The 11999-nt window shown below is 47.9% G+C and overlaps 1 long non-coding RNA gene across 1 annotated transcript in view; it reads right to left on the bottom strand.

Annotated features, from left to right (window-relative positions):
- The window catches only part of LOC135397779 (uncharacterized), a 46704-nt gene extending 39022 nt beyond the window's left edge, over nucleotides 1-7682 (bottom strand). Inside the window, exon 1 of the long non-coding RNA XR_010423739.1 lies at nucleotides 7639-7682. This is a non-coding gene — a long non-coding RNA (uncharacterized LOC135397779). The remainder of the gene's footprint in view (nucleotides 1-7638) is intronic.
- Nucleotides 7683-11999: the final 4317 nt, after the last annotated feature.

The following is an 11999-nucleotide window of genomic DNA, read 5'->3' on the forward strand; positions in this document are numbered from 1 at the left end:
AACTCACTCACTGAAAGCCCTGTGCAAAGCCAGTGAAGTATAATAGGGAAAAAAAATAGCCGGAGCTCTTTGGCTGCACGTATAGCATATGTCTGTAACTCAAACATCGCCATGCCAGTACTGGACAGCTGTTTCGGCCTTCTTGGACCTCATCAGCAGTACGCAGGCAGGCAACGTTTGAGTGGATGGCGTCAGAAGGTCACGTAACACGTGATTCCTCCCGTCAGGGTGAGATAACTCACTCACTGAAAGCCCAGTGCAAAGCCAGTGAAGTATAATAGGAAAAAAAATAGCCGGAGCTCTTTGGCTGCACGTATAGCATATGTCTGTAACTCAAACATCGCCATGCCAGTACTGGACAGCTGTTTCGGCCTTCTTGGACCTCATCAGCAGTACGCAGGCAGGCAACGTTTGAGTGGATGGCGTCAGAAGGTCACGTAACACGTGATTCCTCCCGTCAGGGTGAGATAACTCACTCACTGAAAGCCCAGTGCAAAGCCAGTGAAGTATAATAGGAAAAAAAAATAGCCGGAGCTCTTTGGCTGCACGTATAGCATATGTCTGTAACTCAAACATCGCCATGCCAGTACTGGACAGCTGTTTCGGCCTTCTTGGACCTCATCAGCAGTACGCAAGCAGGCAACGTTTGAGTGGATGGCGTCAGAAGGTCACGTAACACGTGATTCCTCCCGTCAGGGTGAGATAACTCACTCACTGAAAGCCCTGTGCAAAGCCAGTGAAGTATAATAGGGAAAAAAAATAGCCGGAGCTCTTTGGCTGCACGTATAGCATATGTCTGTAACTCAAACATCGCCATGCCAGTACTGGACAGCTGTTTCGGCCTTCTTGGACCTCATCAGCAGTACGCAGGCAGGCAACGTTTGAGTGGATGGCGTCAGAAGGTCACGTAACACGTGATTCCTCCCGTCAGGGTGAGATAACTCACTCACTGAAAGCCCACTGCAAAGCCAGTGAAGTATAATAGGAAAAAATATAGCCGGAGCTCTTTGGCTGCACGTATAGCATATGTCTGTAACTCAAACATCGCCATGCCAGTACTGGACAGCTGTTTCGGCCTTCTTGGACCTCATCAGCAGTACGCAGGCAGGCAACGTTTGAGTGGATGGCGTCAGAAGGTCACGTAACACGTGATTCCTCCCGTCAGGGTGAGATAACTCACTCACTGAAAGCCCAGTGCAAAGCCAGTGAAGTATAATAGGAAAAAAAATAGCCGGAGCTCTTTGGCTGCACGTATAGCATATGTCTGTAACTCAAACATCGCCATGCCAGTACTGGACAGCTGTTTCGGCCTTCTTGGACCTCATCAGCAGTACGCAGGCAGGCAACGTTTGAGTGGATGGCGTCAGAAGGTCACGTAACACGTGATTCCTCCCGTCAGGGTGAGATAACTCACTCACTGAAAGCCCAGTGCAAAGCCAGTGAAGTATAATAGGAAAAAAAAATAGCCGGAGCTCTTTGGCTGCACGTATAGCATATGTCTGTAACTCAAGCATCGCCATGCCAGTACTGGACAGCTGTTTCGGCCTTCTTGGACCTCATCAGCAGTACGCAGGCAGGCAACGTTTGAGTTGATGGCGTCAGAAGGTCACGTAACACGTGATTCCTCCCGTCAGGGTGAGATAACTCACTCACTGAAAGCCCAGTGCAAAGCCAGTGAAGTATAATAGGAAAAAAAATAGCCGGAGCTCTTTGGCTGCACGTATAGCATATGTCTGTAACTCAAACATCGCCATGCCAGTACTGGACAGCTGTTTCGGCCTTCTTGGACCTCATCAGCAGTACGCAGGCAGGCAACGTTTGAGTGGATGGCGTCAGAAGGTCACGTAACACGTGATTCCTCCCGTCAGGGTGAGATAACTCACTCACTGAAAGCCCAGTGCAAAGCCAGTGAAGTATAATAGGAAAAAAAATAGCCGGAGCTCTTTGGCTGCACGTATAGCATATGTCTGTAACTCAAACATCGCCATGCCAGTACTGGACAGCTGTTTCGGCCTTCTTGGACCTCATCAGCAGTACGCAGGCAGGCAACGTTTGAGTGGATGGCGTCAGAAGGTCACGTAACACGTGATTCCTCCGGTCAGGGTGAGATAACTCACTCACTGAAAGCCCAGTGCAAAGCCAGTGAAGTATAATAGGAAAAAAAATAGCCGGAGCTCTTTGGCTGCACGTATAGCATATGCCAGTACTGGACAGCTGTTTCGGCCTTCTTGGACCTCATCAGCAGTACGCAGGCAGGCAACGTTTGAGTGGATGGCGTCAGAAGGTCACGTAACACGTGATTCCTCCCGTCAGGGTGAGATAACTCACTCACTGAAACCCAGTGCAAAGCCAGTGAAGTATAATAGGAAAAAAAATAGCCGGAGCTCTTTGGCTGCACGTATAGCATATGTCTGTAACTCAAACATCGCCATGCCAGTACTGGACAGCTGTACGTGCAGCCAAAGAGCTCCGGCTATTTTTTTTCCTATTATACTTCACTGGCTTTGCACTGGGCTTTCAGTGAGTGAGTTATCTCACCCTGACGGGAGGAATCACGTGTTACGTGACCTTCTGACGCCATCCACTCAAACGTTGCCTGCTTGCGTACTGCTGATGAGGTCCAAGAAGGCCGAAACAGCTGTCCAGTACTGGCATGGCGATGTTTGAGTTACAGACATATGCTATACGTGCAGCCAAAGAGCTCCGGCTATTTTTTTTCCTATTATACTTCACTGGCTTTGCACTGGGCTTTCAGTGAGTGAGTTATCTCACCCTGACGGGAGGAATCACGTGTTACGTGACCTTCTGACGCCATCCACTCAAACGTTGCCTGCCTGCGTACTGCTGATGAGGTCCAAGAAGGCCGAAACAGCTGTCCAGTACTGGCATGGCGATGTTTGAGTTACAGACATATGCTATACGTGCAGCCAAAGAGCTCCGGCTATTTTTTTTCCTATTATACTTCACTGGCTTTGCACTGGGCTTTCAGTGAGTGAGTTATCTCACCCTGACGGGAGGAATCACGTGTTACGTGACCTTCTGACGCCATCCACTCAAACGTTGCCTGCCTGCGTACTGCTGATGAGGTCCAAGAAGGCCGAAACAGCTGTCCAGTACTGGCATGGCGATGTTTGAGTTACAGACATATGCTATACGTGCAGCCAAAGAGCTCCGGCTATTTTTTTCCTATTATACTTCACTGGCTTTGCACTGGGCTTTCAGTGAGTGAGTTATCTCACCCTGACGGGAGGAATCACGTGTTACGTGACCTTCTGACGCCATCCACTCAAACGTTGCCTGCCTGCGTACTGCTGATGAGGTCCAAGAAGGCCGAAACAGCTGTCCAGTACTGGCATGGCGATGTTTGAGTTACAGACATATGCTATACGTGCAGCCAAAGAGCTCCGGCTATTTTTTTCCTATTATACTTCACTGGCTTTGCACTGGGCTTTCAGTGAGTGAGTTATCTCACCCTGACGGGAGGAATCACGTGTTACGTGACCTTCTGACGCCATCCACTCAAACGTTGCCTGCCTGCGTACTGCTGATGAGGTCCAAGAAGGCCGAAACAGCTGTCCAGTACTGGCATGGCGATGTTTGAGTTACAGACATATGCTATACGTGCAGCCAAAGAGGTCCGGCTATTTTTTTTCCTATTATACTTCACTGGCTTTGCACTGGGCTTTCAGTGAGTGAGTTATCTCACCCTGACGGGAGGAATCACGTGTTACGTGACCTTCTGACGCCATCCACTCAAACGTTGCCTGCCTGCGTACTGCTGATGAGGTCCAAGAAGGCCGAAACAGCTGTCCAGTACTGGCATGGCGATGTTTGAGTTACAGACATATGCTATACGTGCAGCCAAAGAGCTCCGGCTATTTTTTTTCCTATTATACTTCACTGGCTTTGCACTGGGCTTTCAGTGAGTGAGTTATCTCACCCTGACGGGAGGAATCACGTGTTACGTGACCTTCTGACGCCATCCACTCAAACGTTGCCTGCCTGCGTACTGCTGATGAGGTCCAAGAAGGCCGAAACAGCTGTCCAGTACTGGCATGGCGATGTTTGAGTTACAGACATATGCTATACGTGCAGCCAAAGAGCTCCGGCTATTTTTTTTCCTATTATACTTCACTGGCTTTGCACTGGGCTTTCAGTGAGTGAGTTATCTCACCCTGACGGGAGGAATCACGTGTTACGTGACCTTCTGACGCCATCCACTCAAACGTCGCCTGCCTGCGTACTGCTGATGAGGTCCAAGAAGGCCGAAACAGCTGTCCAGTACTGGCATGGCGATGTTTGAGTTACAGACATATGCTATACGTGCAGCCAAAAAGCTCCGGCTATTTTTTTTCCTATTATATATATATATATATATGTTGAGAGAGAAGTTCATCGTTCTATGAGTATCTGTTTCTCTGCGTGCAGCCATAGAAGCCATCTTAATCTGGTAATTTTGAATTTCAAACACGTCTAGTATCATTTACTTGTTTCGTTAATGGCTTCTCCCCCCTCATTATAGTTCACTGGCTTGCACTGTGGCATTGAGGAGTGGTCAGTCACCCTCCCAGGTGTATATCGCTTGCTGAGCGACTCCTGGTTTGCAAATTCCGAACGATGCGCAGCTACCCAGAGCTGACGAGCCGCAAACACGACGAAACACGTGTCGTCTGGTGCGTTCGCATCGTTCCATGAATATATATATATATATGTTTGTAAGTCAAAAGTCGCCATGCCGGTACTGGACAGCTGTTTCGGCCTTGTTGGGCCTCATCAGCAGTACGCAGGCAGGCAACGTTTGAGCGGATGGCGTCACAAGGTCACGTGGCACGTGATGCCTCCCGTCAGGGTGTCCTAAGACACCTCTGAAAGCCCAGTGCAAAGCTAGTCAAGTGTATAAGAGGGTGGGGGGGGGGAATTAGGAGCTCTTTATTCAAAATTAGATTAATCTGTAATTCTGAATTTCAAACACGTCGAGCGTCATTTCCTCGTTTCTCTAATGGCTTTTTTCCTCATTATAATTCACTGGCTTGCACTGTGGCATTGAGGAGTGCTCAGTCACCCTCCCAGGTGTATACCGCTCGCTGAGCTACCCCTGGTTTGCCAATTCCGAACGATGTGCAGCTACCCGGAGCTGACGAGCCGCAAACACGGCGAAACACGTGTCCTCTGGTGGTGTCGCACCGTTCCATGAGTATCTGTTTCTCTGCGTGCAGCCATAGAAGCCATCTTAATCTGTAACTTTGAATTTCAGCACGTCTAGTGCCATTTATTTGTTTGTTTAATGGCTTTTTTTTCTGTTGAATTTAGCAATTGAAATAAATGGGAGACAGAAGTCGAAAGTAGCAGAAGTAACAAAAAAGGGTTTATTGAAACTTAAAAATTATAAAAGTTAGTGAGGATGTCTACGTTACGGCGGAAGCCCAGCCTTCTTCTGGACGAAATAGCTAAATGTGGCCACGAGGCTGATAAGGGGCTTGAGAATGACGTCATTCTCAAGCCCCTTATCAGCCTCGTGGCCACATTTAGCTATTAACTTTTAAAACCCAGTAGTCCCGACAACGAACCCCTCGACGAATTCTCGAGGAATGCATGCTTGACTACCCGGGTACATGTAACTTTTGCTCAGGACTGCTTGCCGCATTGCAAGTAACACATAAACGACGACACCGAAGCCCTAGTAGCACCCGGATTTTGTCCCGCATTCCAGAGAAAACAGAAATATGTTGTTGCTGCATTCCTCCTTCCTGGATACACATTACAATCTGGCGCAAATGGAAACTTGAATGTCGGCCATCTTGCAGCGCAGAGTAACTCCAGTCCTTCGAAAATTCCCGCGGAAGGGCCGCTACTCCGGGGTCACGTGAAGCTACGCGACATACCCAACACGCGGGTTTGTCGGGTTGAATAAACAAAACGGGCTCACTAAACGTATACGTGGTACGTGATAAGCTGTGCCGACTATTTCTTTCTGCTCAGTGTATGCCCTAAGCAGAACAAACCATATTTATTTGAACCGTACGTGGTTTTCTACGCATTATTTTCGGTCATGCGTTCAATGGTCCCTTCTGCTAAGTGGTAGTGTCCGGGACCACTTAGCAGACGGGACCAATTCCACTGGTTCAACTCCAGTAAGACCATTATTAAAATGGTTTCACTTTCACTAAACGGTCACACATTTCAAAGTGCAACCTGTCCAGTTCGAAACGGTCCCACTCAAGATTTTTGCCTAGGATATGACGTTCATTTTGTAATCTGCTGTAAGAATTCTGCGATAGTCCTATAACTGTTCACCTGGCCATTTTCTTTCGTTAGAAAAGTCTGTGGTCGACATCTCTGTAATAAAATAAACTGCAGGCCATAAATGTTTGTTGGTACTCCGAATGAAAACACATGTATAGTCTTATTAGCTCCTCCATAAACCGCCATAATACCGGCGGCCGGAAACGCAGCCACACGCGGGAAATTACCAACAGCGAACTCAGACAACCTTGGACAAAAAATACATACGCCCAACCTAATCTGAGAATAAACTAACGAACATGCTGTGTCGGCACGTCCGCCCTGATAAGCATAACGGCCGTTAAAATTTGACTCTTTCGCTAGAACTACTTCGGCAGATATCGGAAACTCGTGAGGCTAGGAGGTTAACTAGCGATATCCGCCTTTTAGACAAGGAATGTCATATTACGGAGCAATCGAGCATTATATTTATTTCGAGGCTGTGAGTTTCTCTGGCATCAAGAATTTCGAAACCGGGAATATCGAGGGCATCCCAAATAATAATTATAGCCAGTGAATAAGAACCACGTGATGTATGACTTAGCCTACACTACTGCTAAATACTTGCGATTCCAGTTTAATAACAAACACGCGCTAGTTAGTGCAAACGTGAGTACGCTGTGCACAAAAGTACTCTACGTTTCTGATTTAATCATCTATGTTGACGGTAATCTTCCAGTGGGTCACTGAGACAACATTTTCCTAAGCTAACTCTAGATGAAATGCTTTCCAAACACTGTTATAACCAAGGAAAAGAGGCTCAGCTGTCATGCGTAGGAGACAAGGCCACACAGACATGTGTGTGACGTCATAATCCTAGCATATCCTGCTTTAGGGCAGGCGAAGAGTTGTCACCAGGGTTCACTCTGGCTATTTTTGCGGCGCTGCTATGACCTCATTTCGGCTAGCCAGGCTTACTGTGGTTACTTTTTGTTCACTTGTATTTTGTTCACTTAACATATACCTCCGGTTCCCCAAGGGTGGCTGTTATCGCGCTGGGAAATCAGACCGACTTTTTTTTTTTTCAGTGTTGAGGTTGACCGGAGCTGTATACCGTCACCATTCATACAGAAGGCGCAAAACAAACAAAAAAACAACATAAGCGCCGTAATAACAGCGAGTTTCAGTACGTTCGCAGAATTCTACCGTAAGATACAGGAAATTGTGAAGTACAAGGCTAGCAATGTGACGTCATTCGCTCCACAGAAAGAGGGTGATTGTTTTACGGTGTTTTCGAAAATGTTATTATAAACAGCTTCTGATGTACTGAGACTCCGCATTGCCGATGCCGTGATCCGAACCACCGCGTCACGGAGGTACGGATCATCATGCTTAGCAGTCCGTCCGTAAACTTACCGCCAGGCCCTTCATGTGTTGTTCCACCGTAAAGAAAAGCACCTAGAAGAGACAGTAGGAAGTCCGCTACAGCGGTACACTACAGTTAAAGCGGAATTTTTGCACATAACGCTCTCTTGTCTAGCCACCATTCCGAATGATATTGTTGTGTCTCTCAAACAGTTACTCTCAAAACAGCGGGAGTACGCCTTTGTGGGGCACTTATGTAGTTATGTGAATTTCAAAACGTGGCGGACGTCCTCGCGCTTTTCCGAAATTAGGGGTGATAACACCACTCAGTGCAATAGCCTCCGTTTTTAGGAATGAGAGCTGTTCCTCTGTATCAGCAACTCAGGCACCACAAAAACGAAAAGACCAAAAAAAAAAAAAGAAGAGAAGAGATGGCGAATGGGGAGTTTCACAGCCAGGGGCGGTACCCTATTGTTGGTAGCAACAGCAATTAACAGGGGAAGCCTGGCAGCTCTTGTTTTAACTACTGCGCCAACATATCGTGTGAAAGTAATTGCGCAATTGGCATATTGGTATTGTGGGTTTTGAACGCTGGGACATCGTGGCTTACGCATTTGTTCGTGTGTTTTGTAGGTAGGACGTTATATTAAGGCACACTCCTCTGCAGAACAGCGCATGAACTCACCGAGTAGAACCAGAAGCAGGAACAACAGTAACGCCGCTCCAAACCAACTGTAAAATACATAGAGACAGTTTTATTATGGCAAATGCACGATGAGCCCAAAATGAAGCAAAATTTCGTAACGGGGAAAACAGTTGCCGCTGAAGCTTCTGAGATGCCCGTTGCGATGGTAAAACTTTGCACAAAGTTTCCTTTTCTAATCTGAGCAGTAAACCTCCTTATCTGATATAGAGATCTCAATTCCGAGCAATTCGAAAATTTGCAGCCATGGATACTGTGTACAACCAGGTCTAAAGCTATACACGAGTGTACAGGCGTATTCAGCACACACGCAATACGCACAGCAGCACATAACCAAGGCTCTGTGGAACACGAGAGGTTCTAACCATGGAGTCGCAGCGAAACGTTCATCGGTTCGGTTCGGGTTCAGGCTCGACGATAAGGATTCAATTCCGGTTCAGTTCCGGTTGGCAACTCTGACGATTCGAACCCTTTCTCTTTTCTTCCCCCCCCCCCCTTTATTTGAGCGGTTTCGTTAACGAACGGGTGCAGGGGTTCATGGGTGGGAATGAAGAACAACATGCAGGTCAAAACACGCTTCCGTTTGTGTACTACAGTACTTGAAATGGACGGGAAGGAGTCAACAGTCATTCAAGATATTGAAAGTTTTTGCGCCATGCGAAACACAAGATTACTGGTCTCCCTAATTAGCAGAAAGGTGACACTTAATAAGAGCCACTGTTTTGTAAAATTTAAGAGCCACTGTTTTGTAAAATTTTGGTGCCTACAATAGGCGACGCCGCGTGGGCTCTCGTGCTAGGGTATTCACCGATTTGCTTCCGTTCGACGCCAGTTTGCATACGCGGCTACTACGCAATTAGAAATTCAAGGGACGGTGCAGACGGCGCATTCTCAAAGACTGCACCTAGGATAAAGGTATACCCAAACCATTATTTCAACAGATGCAGGAGCTACACACCGGTATGTGAAGTCCCATTGTGCAAGTCTCAATATCTTGTTTTACAATAAGCGGTAATGCAATTTGAAAACGTCTCTAGTCGGTTAAGGATCAACAAACGATATGAAAAAAAAAATATTAATTTACGACAAGGCACCTTGCTTCATGGTACAAAGCAAGCAGTACATAGCCAAGGGCAGAATAATTTATCACACTGCAATATCACAGTAGATATCACAGGCCGCTTTCCTCTAATGCAATGCAGGGCCGGCACTTTGCATGGTATATGGGGAAGATAAGGGTGACCAATTCCAGCTTTACAAGCCGCAAGTGTAGGATCTCTTAGAATTTGAAGAAAAAACAAAAACAGAAAACAAACAAACAAACACAAGCGTGTGCATTCCTTAGGGGTGTGTACAGATCCCGACAAAAGTTTACGGAACACCAGAGCGAGGTATTTCTTGATTCCAGCGACACCCTAGCGGCGAACGGGAGTGCACACACTTACTGAGAGGTGCGTCGAGTACCCGGTCACCTGTTTGTAAGTCTATCTGCTCCTGTTTGCAGCAACCGTGTCGCTCAGATGACTACATACACCACTGCAGTTTTCCGTAAACTTTTGTCGGGAGCTGTACGTAGGATATAAGCTTCTTTCTCAAGATTTTGTGTTCTTGAGCATGGGGGTAGCCTCAAACTTGGCTCAAGGGTGAATAAATCTTTTCCTTTTCTCACGTCCTTCTGACTCGTACAGACTGCATTTCTGTAAGAGAACAAATCTGGTGCCGCGCCGACGGTGACGGAGACGACGTGACCTCGAAAGGTAACCTCGTGAAACAATACCGTCCAAACAGCGTAACAAAAGTCGTAGGCTCTTGGCAGCTTCGGGGCAGCTTCATCTGGTGAAAACGAGAGTTGGCGCCAAGCTTTGAAAAAACAGTCGCCTCGCCTAACAGACCCAAAGTTTCTTCTACGCTTGGGAGAATGTGTCTGTCACGTAGAACGCAGATCCTATATCTCCAGACGATTTCAGTACTACTATCCTAGCACACCACGAAGTAGGGACATCTACTGGACAAATTATCCCAGCCTCTTCCATCTATTGCAGATCCCTTACTCCTTTCCGCATTGGAATAGGATACAGTAAAGCTGAGAGTCTTTTCCGAGACGAACCGTATATACTCCGGAGTGCGTTTCTAGTCCTTGGAAATGTTCAGGAAACTGTTCCCGTACATCCGTGTGTCTGTGCAAGTAGGAGAGGAACTTTTCTCGTCCAAGACGTTCAATGACAGGTGTTCCAAGTAGCGCTACCTGTAGTGGATCCACAACATAGCATTGATCTCGGCAGTTCTTGTCCTTCCAGCGGGCTTCGCCAGTGAACTTGCCGATCACGTTGCGCTGTTTATAGCATGGCCCTTTCAGCTCATCCGAATTTAGTAGCTTCTCCACGATGCCGGTGAAGGTAACTGGGAGTACGGTAGCTTCTGCTCCAGTATCGACTTTAGCTGTGAATCCTATTCCGTTGGTGGCGGTGATGACGTAACTCCAGCGGGCTTCCCTAGGAACTGACAGTGCTTCCAGGAACGCAGCATCACTCTCCCGTGTTAGGCCATTCACCGATTTGCTTCTGGTCTACGCCGCTTTGCATAAGCGAGCGAAGTGTCCGCTTTCGCTGCACACAAAACATTTGGAGTTCCTTGTAGGACAGACAGTCCTCTTGTGTGGCGGACGGACACAGTATGCATAATTTCGTTGTCTCTGCTGAGGGCCCTTGGAATATTCCGCAGGGGCAGGCTTGTTGCTGTTGTTTTCACCCAGCGGAGCAGTACCACACCGGCGAAGTTCCAGCTGTTCGCGAAGCACCGCCTCTCTGTGACGGGCACGGTTCAGCCAATGTTACCTTAGAGTCCAGATGTAAACTGTCGGACAAACCTCTGTCTTGGAAGACAAGGATGAAACGGTCGCAACGCAAGTCGCACTTTCGCGTCAAGGGTGGCAGTGCGGTGGCGAACGGATCCACAGATTCGCTTACTTCCTAAAATCCTTGAGTGGAAGCATACGCTTCCATAAACGAGGTTCTTCGAAGCCCCGAGGAAGTGTTCGTCGGACTTCCTCTTCACGCTGCCGTAGTCCTTCTTGCTGTCTTCATCCAGTTCGAAGGTGTTGAAAATCTTCCTGGCTTCTCTCCCCATGGCATATAAGAGCGTGCAGATTTGGGCTTCGTCGCTGCGTTCGTTGAGCTCAGACGGGTACCTGTAGTCCTCGAAGCGTTCGATCCACACGGACCACAGCGAAGCATCGTCCCGGCAGCAATGGTTGTAGAGGACGGTGGTCTTCCTCTACATGAGCCCCGACCGGCGATGATGGTATGCCACGGAGAGGCGGTGACGGTGGCCTGTCTCCATGGCCGCGCCGGTGGAACTGAGGCCGGTGCTCCACGCGCGTGGCCATCGCTGTCGTCGTTGTCGTTGTCCGCTACAATGGTTGTTATAGCGAGGATCCACTCAGCACCCCAGGCGCTGTCGTTGCTATTCGCGAGTTATCCGTCGAAGATTCCGTATCATAGGTGTCATACAAACCTGACCTGTCATACAAACCTGTGATCAGCGTTCCCTGCTCGCGGTTCACGCGGCATTGGTGAGGGCAACTGTGCTTTACAGCCTTCCTATTCTGCACAGGATATCAACAACTTCATTAAATACGCTTCGGTCCCTGTTTGCTCGAAGCCTTCGTCGATGCCTCGAAGTTCCACGAATGGCTGAAACACGACAAGTA

The sequence above is a fragment of the Ornithodoros turicata genome, chromosome 6, assembly GCF_037126465.1.
Source record: "Ornithodoros turicata isolate Travis chromosome 6, ASM3712646v1, whole genome shotgun sequence".
In the NCBI taxonomy this organism is placed as follows: Eukaryota; Metazoa; Arthropoda; class Arachnida; order Ixodida; family Argasidae; genus Ornithodoros; species Ornithodoros turicata.